The sequence below is a fragment of the Aptenodytes patagonicus genome, chromosome 6 (genome assembly GCF_965638725.1).
Source record: "Aptenodytes patagonicus chromosome 6, bAptPat1.pri.cur, whole genome shotgun sequence".
NCBI lineage: Eukaryota > Metazoa > Chordata > Aves > Sphenisciformes > Spheniscidae > Aptenodytes > Aptenodytes patagonicus.
In genome coordinates, this window is record NC_134954.1 from 37,670,424 (window position 1) to 37,681,852 (window position 11,429).

At 45.3% G+C, this 11,429-nt stretch overlaps 1 protein-coding gene across 23 annotated transcripts in view; it reads right to left on the reverse strand.

Moving 5' to 3' along the window:
• Positions 1 to 10,709, reverse strand: part of MAP2 (microtubule associated protein 2) — a 238,052-nt gene extending 227,343 nt beyond the window's left edge. For 22 of the 23 annotated variants that reach the window (XM_076342139.1, XM_076342136.1, XM_076342137.1 and 19 more), the window contains exon 1: positions 10,621 to 10,709. The gene's annotated coding sequence lies outside the window, so the exon portion shown is untranslated. Of the gene's footprint in view, positions 1 to 10,246; positions 10,280 to 10,620 lie in introns of those variants that run through there. The other variant, XM_076342134.1, reaches the window with a different exon arrangement.
• Positions 10,710 to 11,429: the final 720 nt, after the last annotated feature.

An 11,429-nucleotide genomic window follows, 5' to 3' on the forward strand; every position in this document is an offset into this window, starting at 1 on the left:
AAGTTCAGCTGTGCAGTAAATCCATCATGGAAAGGGAAATACGAACAAGTGACTAGAGACACAGCACCTTTATTCTTGAGGCACACTTGCTTGCTCATTTGACTATTTGCATATTTTAATATCTTTTAAAAGGAAAGTTTCTACTAGAAATTATTTTTGCAAACCTTAAAACATTCTTCAAAGAGCTACTCATCTGCGTAGTGACACAGGCATGGGGCAGGGCTTGTTTACTAATCTAGGAGGATTACACTTCAATCTAGATCATGCCTTGCCTGCAGGTAAAGGCAGTAGAGCAAACAATAAATACACCAGACTTTCCAACTGCAAAGGCATGAGGGGAACAGAATCCAAAAGAAAGTTATGTTTATATCGTGTTTGGATGGGGAAAAGAGGGAAACATAGGGAGACAGCTACTTCTTTGTATCTGTTGTTCAACAATCTCTGGAAATCCTGGACAAGCAAATTCTATTCCTACTGTTGCGTCAACTCTGACAATAAACCTACCAGCTACACCTGAAACAAGTCTCCACAGCTAGTTTTTCAAATAAAAACGTAACACAAGCCTCTAACCTCTCTTTTTGCCTTTTTAATGCATGCAGAGATCACTCCCCTGCTGGAAGAAAACTGATTTTTCACTTTCCTTCCCTCTCCCTTAGAGAAGCGAGAGAAAGCCACCAAAACATTGCCAGAGAAAACACAAAAACACACTACATCTAAAATATTAATTCTCTTGCCCATCCCAGGACACTGACAGATCACTTACACCATTGCACGCTGGAATAAGCAATGTCACTGGGTCTGATCTTGCAAAAACTTAAAATGCAGAAGAAAATTCCACCCTCTTCAGAAAAAATTTACTACTTCAATCAGAATATAAAACAAATTAGAAACAAAAATAACTCTGATCTTCCAAGTGACTGGAACCTCAGAACTGAAATTCACCTGAGAATGGCAGGGCAGTAAGGGCAAACCAAATCACCTGGTGCTGACCACAGTCAGAGGTATTTCAGAGGAATGACCCATAATGCCAACTCTGCAATACCATGTCTTCAAGGAAACAGTTATTTCTGATCCTAATAGTAAACATAGCTTCATGTCCTGAAGTATGGGAAACATTAGGTTTGCCCAATATTTTTTTTCCAAGTACTTATTCCCTCCTCCTGCTTGTAATAGGCTGTAAAAAATATTCAGTCCTAAAACACTTAATTCAAAGTGTAAACAAGTTACTCTAAGTACAGCTTTCACCATCACCATGTTGCTCTGTCCCCATCACTGGAAGAAAACAGGAAATTCATGACCCCACCCAAAAAAGGAGTATCTGCCTTAAAACAACCAGTAGCATTTTTATCTGCTGGCTCAGGAAGGTACACACCTTCCACCAATTAAACACTGCCATCGTCAGCATTTTTTAAAAAATTAGTTACAATGAAGGGCCACTCTCTCATAAATAGCAGTGTACATATTCAGTTGTGCTGCAAGACAACAAGTAGAATTAAGTTCACAAAGAGATTTCAAAGCAAGGCACAAGGCATTGTTTCGGGAGATACTACTTGACTCGCCATCAAGTGTCTCAAAGCCTGAGCTTGTGATAAGGGCTTCAAAGACAACTTGGTCCAGATGAACTGAACAGAAAACCCCCATGATTACAGCTGCTTGGTGTGCATCAAGCAACACTATCAGCACCTGCACAAGTCAGCACTCACCCTAAAGTCAATCTCTAAATGGACTCAAGGGCTGCAGAGACGGCTGATGGGAAAGGCTTTATTGACTCTGTGCCTGTTGGCAATTACAGGTAATAATGCAGGTCAGTGCTGGCATCCTGATACCAGCTTTACCATCTAAACCAACACACAACCATTCAGGATGTGAAGGATCAATATCATAAATATGGTAAAATGAGAAAATGTGTTTCTAACTTCTGAGTGCCTGTAATTATCAAGTAAAGCTTTGCAACATATTATTAATTCCACTTATTGCTAACAGTGATGCTGTAAGTGTACAGTGGACCAAAACAAGTGAAGGCAAAAAAAAAAAAAAAGCCTGACGCAATTCAGGTTTTTTGCCCATAGAAACAGTTTTGTACTACGGGTCATACTAAGTGAATGCAATTTGACTACACTTTTTTTTTAAATGCATTCCACAAAAAAATTTCTCAATTATTCATATTGAGAGGCACATTTAAAAGTATTTTTTGTCTTGCATTCAAAATACTGACAGTGTTTTAAGCAACACTAGTAGCATGCCATTTAAAATGATCTAACCTAAAGGATTGTAATCTATAAATCACTGCTGCTAATTTTGGCAAACTATGTGGAATATAAAATTATAGATATTAATTTGTCATATTACAAAATGCCTTTTATTCAAAGTCTTAGAAATAAATGCTGTAACAGATAGCACTGGCTAATATGAAATGCTTACATTCAATATTTTGCTAAGTCTTACTAAGAAGCACAACCAGCTCTCTATACCCTGAAAAGCTTAACTTTGTAGAACAACATGGAATGAAAGCTCTTATTTACTACACTCTATCCCTTGCTCTTTGGAATGAATCACGTTATTAACTGGTCATCCCGTCCCCCCCCCCCGCCCCCCGAGAGAGGCTTGTTTGGTTTTCTTTTTTCTTTTTTTTTTTTTAATTACCTTCTCACATGTGCTTGCCAACTTTCCCTTTACTACTCCAGGAAATACACATATTTTATCTCCCTAAAGCAAAAGAAATATACAGTTTCCTTCCTCCTGATTTATGGGTTTCTTCATCATTTTCCTGGGGGAAATTTTCTTTATGAGATATCAAATCAATCATGTTAGAAAAGACGGGGATGGGGACAAAAAACTAACTTGCTGGTTTCCTTCCAGACACACTTAGTCCCAACCCTAAATGCCAGGTCTGCTCTGGACTCCTGGCAACACAGACACTAACTCCCAGGTGTATTCTGAGCATGCTGATAGCCTCTTAAGAGCATCCTTAGGGCCAAATTCTGCCCTGAACGAATCAGTGCAAATCAACAACTCCGATACAAATCTGAAAGAGCTGACTCTCTTAATTCAGAAATCTCCCTCCTATTCTTGTGGCTATCTCCCTGCACTACATATTTTCTAATACAGGTGCGGGGGAGTGCTGAGGGAAGGCAGGGTAACTCTGCAGCTTCAGGAAGCAGCTTAGGGCCAACACACCTGGCTTCAGTCTGATTCCCTCCCATCCCAAGCTACAGGTCGACAAGCAGGATGGGATGTGAATGACCGAACACTCAGACCACCCCAGGAGCAAGCTCTACTCTCTTTTTCCTTTGCAAATCACTCAACTCCACCCCTGCATCTCTCCTTTTTGAGCCCTTGGATATTTTCCTCAGCGTTCTTGAACATTTTCTAATTGCTGAGGGAAATAAAAGCTAGTATTGATTTCAGCATGACTCAAGGGAAGCAGGCAAATGCCTAACTGCGTGAACAGTCTTGCTGCAAACAGCAGCAGCAGCCTGCCACGCCCTGCGACACAACCACCAAACAGCAGCTTGAGACACCTGAAAAGCATGTCAGGCACCAGCAGACAGGGATTTGTCAGTGAGAGACACCCTGCACGTGAACATACAGCTGCTGTTAATCAAGCCATAGTCACAGTAGCTCAAACAAAGGTAGCAGCTCTGCTTTCTGAGTGATACCACATGGCCAAAACAGGCATGGGTGCCCAAGTATACCTTAACGGATCACATGGAAGCAGCTGCAAGACTGGGACAGGGGCTTTAAAAGGCTGTGGGGTCTCTTTGTCCCACAATCAGCCAGGGGACAGTGGAATCACGTTAACAAATGTTGGATGTTGGCGCTGGGAGTCGTCGTATTGCAGCGTACAGCCTCGGGTCCAGAGTCCAGACAAATTCCCCGTGAGGGGATCTGATCTTTCTGCTCAGACCCAGTGGTCACAGAAAGGCTGCTGCAGAAAACAGAATAACTTGGCACAAAAAGAGTTGGTTACCTAAAACAAGCCCCCAAACATAAGAATTCAGATCCAGACCTAAACCCTCCTTGAAGTCAAAGGATTTTGAATGAACAATTTCAGCCCATTTCACAGCAAACACAAAAAAAAGAGGCTTTCCCCACGGTCCCCCTCAGTCTCTGAGCTTTCCCAGAGGTTAAGGGGGTCCTTACACTTAAGGTCTGGCATCTTGTAATTGCCTGCACTGGCTTAGTAAGTTATACAGATACCTTCCACAGAAAATGAGGAGAGCAAAACAGAGAGAGACTTAGCTCTACCTCAAACCCAGCTGGGGTTCCTCCAGGCACAGCCTGGACAACACCGTGGTTGAGTTATAGAATCATAGAATCATGAAGGTTGGAAAAGACCTCTAAGATCATCGATTCCAACCATCGACCCAACACCACCATGCCCACTAAACCATTTCCCTAAGCACCTCATCTACACGTCTTTTAAATACGTCCAGGGATGGGGACTCCACCACTTCCCTGGGCAGCCTGTTCCAATGTTTAACCACTCTTTCAGTAAAGACACTTTTCCTCATGCCCAATCTAAACCTCCCCTGGCGCAACTTGAGGCCATTTCCTCTTGTCCTATCGCGAGTTACTTGGGAGAAGAGACCGACACCCACCTCGCTACAACCTCCTTTCAGGTAGTTGTGGAGAGCGATGAGGTCTCCCCTGAGCCTCCTTTTCTCCAGGCTAAACAACCCCAGTTCCCTCGGCCGCTCCTCATAAGACTTGTTCTCCAGACCCCTCACCAGCCTCATTGCCTCGTTGCCCTTCTCTGGACAGTACAGAGTGTGTGTGTACAGAGTGTGTGACAGTACAGTGCCGAGTACAGGTGGGTATGTAGGGAAGGAGGCCAATCAACACAGATCACTCACAGCCAGCAGATCGGGGTTTCTGGCCCAGCAGTAAAGCACCCAGGCCACTTTTGATAGTCCACAGCACTTTTTACTGTTCATCTCAGGATCAAATTTGGCCCAAGGCTGGAATTTTCAAAAGTATAACCCTAACTCTGCTCTAAACCTTTATAATATTCCTACCCTATGTTCTCATTTTGAGATATTTTCTAACCTTGTTCATCCAAGATCAGAACCTCAGAAAAAGTAGCAAGTTTCACGCAGCAGGGCAGCTCTTCTAACAGATAATGTGTGTTCCTCAAAATAGAACTGACAGCTCCTAGTTTTAAACCAGAAACCAGCCCCTACCATTCTCTCCAGGAAATAAAGTAAAAACACAGGGTTAATTGAATCAATAGGTCTTATAATTAAATGCTGCCAAGTTAGCTGACATGATTGGACTGCTGGTTTTAGTTTGGGTTTTTTGATGTTGTTAATCCAGAGGTTGCATACAGCTAATTTTGTGAATGGCTATTGAAATTTAGTTTAAACCTCCCTCGAGGGACAAAATGACAAGTTTCACAGACAGAAAAGTAAGTTTTCATAGACTCAACTCACTGGAAGCTACTGCGATCTAACTGCATTACGGCTAGTAGAAGTACTAACAGAAAACTCTTCCTACTTCTTGCCGGGGGCTTGACCAACATGAGACAAGAAATATTCCTCAGATCCCTGTACTGATGAGTGCCAGTTGTAAATGAAGGAGCAGGATTTGCCAGAGGGGCTGAATTCTACCTACAAATCCATAACTTAAGAATTCATAGGTAAAAACTGATTATTTCCCTGAAAGGGAAAAGTACCCCAGATTTTCAATAATGAGAAAACAGAGCTAAAAGGGGCATTGTCTTTTTCCAGATGGTGCAAGTCAGGTGCAGATTCAATGAATTCAACAGTTATATTGATTTTCTCCACTTAACACTCTTGCTTGTAATAGGGCCATTGTCTCCTTTATACTATATGAACATACAGATACACATATATATTTTATCTGGAAGATGGACACCATGTGCTAAAATAAACAAATACTTATTACACCACAGAAAGTTAGAAAAACAACATGTTTAAAAAATGCTAAAAGAGAAACAGTATATGGTAACATTGGTCAAGATTATCAACCAGCACAAACCTGCCTCACAGATTACAGGAAACAAAGAGATTTGATGCATCTTTATATTACTGGGGTTGCCCAAGCCTCACCTTTTCACTGCAATTCCTTTCAAACTAGCACACTAACAAAGATGCTAGATACTGAGTACAAACACCAACACTCTGAGACTGTTGTCTCATTATAATTTTGAATAATTGTGACCAGCTCCCCCCCACCTCCCCAGCCAAGACAAAAGAACAAAGACCAGTTTCATCTGTGAGACTGCTGTAGGGAAAAACAGCAGTGAGTGTAAAACCGTAAGGAGCAACAGCATTAGCTCATCTTTTCTCATTAATAAAGCAGCAAACAATTAGTGTTAAAGTAAAATGGGTCAATCAAGACTTCAAATCTTCTTAACAGCTAGCACAGTCAACCCATGTGGTCACAGCAATCCAAATTAACCCCATGGACACATCAGTCCTCTCCACCAGTACCTAGAAAGCAATTACAAATGTCACACTGAATCTCCTTCTAAAACACCCTCCTATAGTTTAGTAGCATAACCTGTAATGAAACCTACCCATGAAATAAAAGCTTTTTCCTTTACTGCGGCAAGATGGCTTAAGAAACCACCTCTGTTTCCAGCACCAATCCTCCAAATCAGCTCCACCCTATGGAAATTGGTCTCATGCTGGTTTTTTTTATTAGCTGAAATGCACTACAGAACTGCTGCTAATCAGCACACGTGTACATGAAGCAAAAGAGCAGAAGAAAAAGCACCATCCCTAAACATGTCAAGACCCACCCATACTCTCCCTCAGTGTGTGCATGTAAGTTTGGGGGGAATAAGCAATGTAGTGATTTCACTGAACATTGTTCATTTCCGTGCTTTTCTGGAGGTACTCGGCACCACCAAACATCATAAAGGGTTTTCCACCACTGAGCCCACGTACCCTGAATTTACACTCTTTCCCTTTTCAGCAAAAACATTCCCTTTTCCATTAAAAACATGCTTAACTTTTAAGCATGCTTAAGGCTCACTTTCAAGGGCAATTAAGCATGTGTTTAAACAACTGAATAAATCCAGATGGACCAAAACAAGCCTCCCTGAGTCTTAGGGAACAATTCTACATATCAGCACATGCATAATTTTATTTCTTCATCAAGTACACATGTGGACTTTAAGGTAGCACACAAACAAAATACCCAGATGGTCAGATAATTCAGTTTAGAAGGGACCTTGGGAAGTCACCTAGTCCTAGGACCCCAGGATATTACACCTTTCCAAATTTCTGGCTGCTACTCATTCATGTGCATGTTAACTGCAGCACTCCCTGATCCCTTTCTAGGTAAGGCTTCAGTTCAGCTACAAATGTCCTGCAGGCAGGAGTGACTCTTCGGGGAACCCCAATAAAGCCAAGGGGTGTTTTTTTTCTTTTGCTGTGAGCCAGATGTGGTTATACTAGATCAGTTCTCAGCACAGTCACTGCCTGTGCTATAGGCAAAAGATTTGTAAGGAACTCAGGCCTTTGGACTGACGCACCATTTATAGAGAAGTACTACCATCAGAGCTCTCCCTCCCTCCCCCCGCCCCGCTTTCTTAAGCTAGTTGTCATTTGTCCCATCATGGCAGATCAGATTTCAGATCTCACAGATGCTGCAGCTGCATTACAAGTTTGTAGAGCTTGTAGTAATAAAGAGGTAACTTTCTGAAAGCCATCATCATAAAATCCTCACAACCTAAATTCCTTTTGACTTCTCCCTCTTCCCTCCCCTTTAAGAAAACAAATCTATATCTCCAACACATGTGTGTGACATGCCACATTTGGGGGTGATAGCTGAAATAGTCCAGCAGAGTCTGCAATGGGCCTCACCCACCCACTTCTGTGTTTAGATATTTCTAGCGACTTCCACAGCTTAGACAACTGTTAAGCAAGCATGGGGCCAGAGCCTGCTCTGGTGTCCGTACACATAGCAAATGTTTCTTCTCATGAATCAAGGTATATGGTTTAGCAAATGGTAACTCGTACAGAAAGCAGCATGACACAAGCTGAAAGGAAAGGTATGCTTTTGGGGAAAAAAAAAAAAAACAACAAACATCTAGCAACAAGGGAATTCTTAACCCACAGATTGCAGCAATTCATTTAGGGACTACTATGATCAGATCACTCGTGCCTAGGCACCGCACCTCAGGGGTCATTAAATGATGACTTTTTCTTTATTGTCAGAACGTATTTAAAGAGCACATCTAAGTGGGTACTGACATAACATACCGTAACAATTACATCAGATCTCTAAATCAAGGGTGCAAATGCCGCTTTATGTAACAAACTGCATTATAAGCACAATGAACTGCCCTCCATGCTCAAAGTGTGCTAAAATTCTCCACAGAACAGCAGCTTTTTATTCTCAGGATGACAGCTCTTTGGCTTCTCTCAAACACCCACAGGCAATGCGCAATATGCGTACAACAAATTGTAAAGTTCCATTAACCAAATCCTGTCCCTTGGGTAAAAGATGAGAAGAAGAGATAGAACTTACGCCACTACACCTCACTGCTGAAATCACCCCCCCTTCACAGAGCCCTGCTGCACCAGGGCTCACCTGCATGTTTCATTTCCACACTGAACGGTCTCGCTAAGCCATTGGGGTTATTTTCAGAGTGTTAGTTTAGCTCACCTGTAAATGCCTGAGCTCCAGGAGACTGATACCACATTAAGATTAGGGTCCTGCCCACTCCTGAGTGCACCATCAGTGTTTTGCAAATGGATGAAATGAAATAGGCAGTGAGGAATTCAGCGGTTCCTAGACCTAGGTGCTACAAGGGTGAGTTTGGGCTCCATTTTACATATCACACTTGCAGACATTAGCAGCAGAAATATACACCCATCCACAAACTTAACTGGACTATCTCTATGCTAACTGACAAGAGTTTTTAGCGCACACAGGGAAGGTGCCCATTCTCTCATTGTTGGTGAATCACTTCTTAGTGATCTATGAAGTAATGGCAGGGGGAACTTCACTAGGTAATGCTCCCTCAGCACATTGTCTCTCTCTTTCCAGCAAGGGCTGAGATGCTGTGATGACGTCATCCAGTCAGGAGGGAAGTGAGACAAGCTATAGAAAATAAATACATTCTGCAGCTGAGCCTCTTCTTGGGTGCATTGGCTAGGAGATCTGTAGTCTAGACATCCCTGCAAGTCTAAACCAGCACAGGTGAAAAGAAACAGGTTCTTTCACAGGGAGAAAACAAAGGTTTGGGGAGGAAATGGGAAGAAACAGAAAGGATACGTGCTTCAATCTTGCAAGGAAGAACCCTTCTGAAAACAAAAGGGACAGTTCTTCTGAACTGTGAGCAGTGCAAATGCTGGACAGCAAATGATTTTTGAGAGAAAGGATGGAGAACGATTTATTGACACAACCACAAAGATATGATAAATTATGAAAAGGGATGCTAGAGACCTAGAGTAAGAAAGACTTACAAAATACGTACAAATATATCCCATTCTACTGCATGATTTTATGTTAATGACCACTTAGATGTGAAAGCCTGCTATTTTATATCAGGAAGAAGCCTACATGAAAATCCACCAACGAATCCGAGAATATCTTTATTCAGAGGAAACCTGAAAGTTCCTGCTTAGCATGGGGAAATAAATGATGTTGGTATCTTACATACAGAAAGCAACTCTCCCGGCATGTGGCACACCCCCTTCTTTCCCAAAGGTGTTTCATAAAGCACATCTTATTCAAATGGCAGGTCGTAATTAGTGTCTCAAACATATATGCAACAAATTGAGGCAAGCACTCTTTATTTGGTAGATCACAATCAGCACAACTTTACAGCACCGCAGAGCTGCATATGCTTACAGCTTGTACCTGCAGCACTTCAAGCGAGGCACATTTTGCATAATTTTCTCTTGCATAAAAAGGCTTTGTTCTCCACCGCCTCACTGCGGTTACCAGCCTCCCCGTGCACAGTTGTCTCCTCTCCGCGGCTGATCCATTCAATACAGGGAATGATTATTTTTTTTTCCCCTCCCCGATGCAAATTAAAAGCACTTACAACCATCGCACCCCCTTGTCTCACACAATGTTCTTTGTTTAGCCTTACAGATCCCTTTAGAGGAGCTTAGGGGTGGGGGCAGGAGAGGACAGAAGGTTACATCCTTTAAAGGGTTTTACAGGCTAGAGATGCTCAAAACCCTTAAAGGCAGTTGGCAAAAGTCGACTGCCCCTATGAAGATAAAACAGGCGTTATCGGGGAGCAGCCCCCTCCCTTTACCTCCGGCGACCGCTCCGGGAGGTCCGCAGGAGCGACCGGCTGCAAACTTCGGCCCAGGTCCGCCTTCTGTCAGAGCCCGCGCCCTGCTGAGGGAGCACGCGCGGGCCCGGCCCGGCGCGACCCAGCCCCGCGCCCCCAACGGCTCCCGACGACCGCGAGGCGGGCGGCGCGCGCCCACCCCACACGCTGCACCTCCGAGGGGCGCCGGCCCCCCGGCCCCCCCACCCACCGCCAACGGCCGTTTTGTCCTTTCTTCTCCTCTTCTTCCGACGGACGCCCCCCGCCCCGGGCTGCGGAGCCGCCACCGCCCCCCGCCCGGCCGGTAACGCCCGCCCGCAGCGGGACGGCGGCGAGGGGCTCGGGAGGGTCCTTACCTGAGCGCCGCGGCGGCTGCCAGCACCGGGACGCACTGCCGCGCCGAGGGGCAGAGAGAGGGCGCGCCGCCGCCGTGCCCGCCTCAGCCCGCCCCGCCGCTCTCAGGGCTGTCGCCGGGACGCGGCAGCCTGCGCGCCGCGAGCCCCCGGGACCCGCCCCCCTCCTCCGGCCCCGCCCCGGCCCCGGCGCCGCTCCCGCAGGGCCCCCGCGGCGGCGGTAGCGGCGGTCGGCCCCTCGCTGCCGCTCCGCTCCGCCCCGCCCCGCGCCCTGCCCGCCGCCCGCAGCGGCCCCTGCATTGCGGAGGGGCCCCGCGGCCGCCCCGGTACCTGTGCGGGGCGCTCCCCGTCCCAAGACCCGCGGGGCGCGCAGTGCCGTCTGGCAGGGCGCTGTGTTAGGTGTTTAGATGGCGACGTTCGTGCACCGGCGCTGAGGGGCTCCGTGACGGCCCCGGCCTCGGCCCCGGGCCTGTACCCAGCCCTCAGCCCCGGGTGTCGCCCTGCCCGTGGTCGGTCGTCCCCGCCGTCGCAGAAAAGCACCCCGAAAGTCCCTCACCTGATTTCATTTAGGTCTTCCAATAATGCAAGTCTCAGCTCAATCTGATTTCTCATTTTCTTCTGGAAACAGAAGGAATAATGGTGAGATAGGTTAAAAAACGCTTTTACAGCACCACAGAAACTGCACTGCTGCTAACTTACAAATTGTGCTCTTGTAGGGCCGAGCTCTCCAACCGTTTCCTGGAATCCAGCAATAAAAGGGATCCTATTACTTTATCACTTACCAGCTTCTCAAACTGAACTTTCCTCCTCAA